Here is a 5,212-nt window from a genome sequence, read left to right as displayed (position 1 = left end):
GTAGACAATTCCAAATAAATAGGGCCCAAGGCATAGTATCTTGGGTTACCTGAGAAAAGTATGTTGAATGTCCTATGGGAAAGTTAAAGGGATGATTTATTTTCACTGGAGGGAATGAAAAGGCTTCTTGGAAGAAGTGATGTTTTGTGTGATATTGAAGTTAATTAAGAGAATGATTTTAATAAGCACAGAAGGCAGAAGGATCCTTCGGGGCAGAATTGCTGGTTATCTCTAATACATACAAGGATATCACTGATCAGCTTCCATGATTCTGCTTTGAAGGCTCTTTTGTTTGTTTTTAACTTCCCACCTCATCTCCAGTATGATGATGAGCCACAACACAGAAAGACACATTCATGTGTAAAGAAACAAGGAGGTTTAAAAGGAAGGCTAGGAACACGTTTCGTTATGGTGAGGATTTTTGTGGAGGGTTTGCAGTTTCTTCCTTGCCTTTATCATTACTCTGATAAGCAAAAGAGCCATTTGATGATATTGCCTCCCTAGGATAAAGTTTTTTTCTTTCTCTTAAAAAATGTTCCAGTATTTGTCACTGAGAAAGTTTTCAAATACCGTAGTCTTCCTTTCTAAGGAAGAAAATGGAAAATATTTTGAAAAATATTAAGGGAGAGAGGAAGTTGAATTTCAGGGATTATTCAAACAGAACCTTCTACAATTTTACTTTTAATTTACTTATCTGATATTCATTAAGCACTAAAAAATAACAGCTTTTTATACACTGTGAGTGAGTTTTGACAATTGTATACACTCATGTAATGCCCGTAATCAAGATACAGAACATTTCCATTACTCCAAAAAGTAATGCTCATTTGGAACTCCCCCCACCTCCCATACTACAACCCCGTCATCAGGCAACCATTCGTGCTTTTTGTTACTAAAGATTAGGTTCATCTTTTCTAGGTTTTCATGTAAAAGGAATCATATAGCATATATTCTTTTGTGCCTGACTTTCATTTGGCATAATGTTTTTGAGATTCACCCATGGGTTTTTGCTGCGTCATAGATATTTATTGTTAAGTAGCATTTCATTGTAAGGCTATATCACAATTTGTTTAACCATTTATCTGTTGATGGACATTTGGGTTTTTTCCAGTTTTTGACTATAATGCTACGTACATTTGTGTACAAGTTTTTGGATGACTGTATTTTTCATTTTGGGAGGGTATATAAAAGAGTAGAACTCCTGGGTTGTATGGTAAATGTATGTTCAACTGTATAAGGAACTGCCAGGCTATTTTCCAAAGTGGTGTTTACTGTGTATAGCAGCAGTGTGTGGGAGTTTTAGTTGCTCTAAATCCTTCCTACACCAAAGTTGGTATTTCAGTCTAGCTAAAATTGAGAATTCCAGTAGATATTTAGTGATATCTCATTGTGGCTTAAATTTGTGTTTCCCTGATACTAATGATGTTGAGCACTATTTCATGTGCTTATTGCCCAGTTGTGTATCTTCTTTTTTGAAGTGTCTCTTCAGATCTTTCACTTATTAATTTATCGTGTTATTCACTCTATTATTGCATTGTAGGAGTTCTTGATGTAATTTGAATACAAGTCCTTTGTCAGATATTTTCTCCCAGTTTATGGGCTTAACAGTTGTCTTTCAAAAAGCAGAAGCTTTAAATTTTGATGAAGTCCAGTTTACCAGTTTTTTTTTTTTTTTTATGGTTCTTGATTTTTGTGTCTGAGAAATTCCCTGGATTTTCTCCCAAGTTTTCTTTTAGAATGGGGATCTTCAAACATATTCTTAAAGGACCAGATCATAAATATTTTAGGCTTACAGGCTACAGCACCTTAACCACTCAACTCTGCTGTTGTAGGGCAAAAACGGTTATTGACAGTACGTAAACAGTTGGGCGTGGCTGTGTCCCCCCATAACTTTTATTTATAAAAACAAGCAGCTGCCTCCTCCAACTCCAGTATTTAAAAGACTGATAGTTTTAGGTTATATGTTTAGGTCTATGACACATGTTGAATTAATTTTAGGGTATGCTCTGAAGTAAGGATCAAGGATCATTTTTTTTCTCATATGGTTATCAAGTTATTTCAGCACCATTTATTGAAAAGACCATCTTTCCTCCTATTGAATTACTTTAGCAGCTTTTGAAAATCAACTGATTATATTTGTGGGTCTGTTCCTAGACTCTATTCTATTCTGTTGATCTATGTCTATCTCTATACCAATATCACACTGTCTTGACAACTGTAGCTCTATAGTAAATCTTAAAATCAGGCATTGTGAATCTTCCAAGTTTGTTCTTTTTTCAAAAATTTTTTGGCTGTTCAGATTTTTTACATATTTATATACATTTTAGACTCAGCCTATCAATTTCCATAAAAAAGCCAGGAGGGATTTTGTTTGGGATTGCTCGAACCTATAGGTCAATTTAAGAGAAATTAAAGTCTTAACAGTATTGAGTCTACCAATCCATGAACATGGCATACTTATTGATTTATCCAGTTCTTTAATTTCTTGCCATTAGTGTTTTGTAGTTTTAAATTTAGGATCTTGCACATGTTTTGTCTAATTTATTCCTAAAAATATCTTGTTTTTTGATGTTATTATAAATGGTATTAGTTTCTAAAATGTCACTGTCCAATTGTTTGTTGCTAGTATGTAGAAGTAAAATTGATTATGGTATATTGACCTTGTAATCTGTGGCCTTGCTATATTCATTTATTAGTTGTAGTACCTTATTTATAGGTTCCTTAGGATTTTTGAGGTGCACAAACGTGTCAACTTGTAATAAAGTGTTTCACTTCCTCCTTTTCAATCTGAGTGTATTTTATTTCTTGTTCTATTGTACTGGCTAAGACCTTCAGTAACAATATTGATCCTGATCTTAAGGGGAAAACATAGTATTTCATTATTGACTATGATATTAGCTGTAGATTTTTGTAGCTGTCTCTTATCAGGTTGAAGAAATTCTTTTCTCTTCCTACTTTGGTGACTGCTTTAATCATGAAAGGTTGAAGAATTTTGTCAGATGCTTTTTCTGCATCTGTTAAGATGATCACGTGGTTTTTCTCTATTGAATATTAAACTAAGCTTGATTCTTGGGACAGACTTTCTTGGTTCTAATGTATTATTCTTTTTTATATATTGTTGGGTTTGACCTGCTAATACTGTGTTAGGAAATTTGATCTGTAGCTTTCTTGTAATATCTTTGTCAGCTTTTGGTATCAGAGTAATGTTGACCTCATAAAATGAGTTGGGAAGTTTTCCTGCCTCCTCTATTTTCTGAGAGGTTTTGTAGGACTATTTTATGTGGTTCAATAGATTTCATTAGCGAGGCCATCTGGGTCTGCAGTTTTCTTTGTGAGATATTTTAAATTATGAATCCAATTTCTTTAATACATATAAGGGTATCCAGATTTTCTATTTCTTGTGTTAGATTTGGTTATTTGTGTCTTTTAAGACATTTTTACATTTTATCTGTGTTGTTGAATTTTTTGGCAAAGTTGTTTATAACATTCTTTTGTTTCCCTTTTAATATCCGTAGGGTCTGTACTGATGTTCCTTATTTCATTCATGATATTAGTAATTTGTGTTTTCTCTCTTTACTTTTTGATCAGTTCAGCAAGCTATTTATCTACTTAATTGATATTTTTAAAAAACCAACTTTTAGTTGATCTTTTCCTGTTATCTGTCTTCTATATCATTGATTTCTACTCTTACCATTATTTCCTTCCTTTTACTTACTTCCTGTTCAATTTGCTCTTTGCTTTCTAGCTTCTTAAAGTGGAAGCTTAAATCATTGATTTTAGGCCCTCCTTTGTTTCTTTTTTGGGCTTTCTCTATTTGCAGAGAGCGGGGGCTAGTCCTTGTTGCAGTGTGAGGACTTGTCATTGCGGTAGCTCCTCTTGTTGCAGAGCACAGGCTCTAGGCATGAAGGCTCAGCAGTCGTGGATCAGGGGCTTAGTTGCTCCACGGCATGTGGGATCTTCCTGGATCAGGGCTCGAACCCGTGACCCCTGCATTGGCAGGTGGAGTCTTAACCACTGCGCCACCAGGGAAGTCTCCCTCCTTTCTTTTTAATAAAGCATCTAAAGCTGAATATTTCTCTAACCACTGCTTTTACTGTGTAACTTACCCATTTTGAAATATCGTGTTTTCTTTTTTATTCAGTTTAAAATATTTTCAAATTTGCCTTGTGAAAATTTAACCCATGGATTAGTTAAAAATATATTTTATAATTTCCAAATATTTGGGGATTTCCCAATTATCCTACTGTTATTTATTCCAAATTTAACTTTGTTTGGGTCAGAGAACATACACTGTATGATTTCAGTTCTCTTAAACTTATTGGGACTTATTGTATGGTCCTACATATGGTCTATCTTAGTGAATATTTTATGTGTATTTGAAAATACTGTGTATTCTGTTGTTGGGTAGAATTTTCTATAAATGTATATCAGGTCAAATTGGTTGATAGCATTATTTAAAATTTCTATATCCTTACAGATTTTCTCTTATTCTTTTTTTTTCTTGTTACACATTTTTCTTTGATCCACTTTTTAAAAAATTTAATTTCATTTTTAAAACAACAGGTTGTTACTAGTTATCTATTTTGTACATATTAGTTATATATGTCAATCCCAATCTCCCAATTCATCCCTCACCAGCTCCCCCACCCCCGCTTCCCCCCTTGGTGTCCATACGTTTGTTCTCTTATTTGTTCTATCAGTTAATGAAAGAGGATTGTTGAAATCTTAACTATCATTGAGATTTGTCTTTCCTCACATTTCTGTCAGGTTTTTCCTTGTATATTCTGAAGCTCTATTTTTAGGTGCATACACTTTTAAGATAATGCCTTTATGATGAATTGACTCTTTTATCATTATGAAATGTTACTCTTTATCCTTAGTAAAACGGGTTGTCTCATATAATAGAGCTACTTCTGCTTTCTTATGATTAGTATTTGCATGGCATATCTTTTTCTGTGGTTTTACTTTCAACCTATCTGTGTCTTTATATTTCAAGTCTGTTTCTTACAGGCAGTTATGTAGTTGAGTCTTAAGTTTTTATACAATTTGACAATCTCTGCCTTTTTATAGGGGTGTTTAGAGTATTTATATCTAATGTAATTATTGATATGATTGGGTTTAAGCCTATAATCTTGTTGTTTGTCTTTAATTTTTCTTATCTGTTCTTTGTTTCTTTTTTTTCTTATCCTGCCTTTTTTTTGGATTAATTTTT

The sequence above is a fragment of the Phocoena sinus genome, chromosome 1 (genome assembly GCF_008692025.1).
Source record: "Phocoena sinus isolate mPhoSin1 chromosome 1, mPhoSin1.pri, whole genome shotgun sequence".
NCBI classification, from domain to species: Eukaryota; Metazoa; Chordata; class Mammalia; order Artiodactyla; family Phocoenidae; genus Phocoena; species Phocoena sinus.
This window is presented reverse-complemented; position numbering follows the sequence as displayed.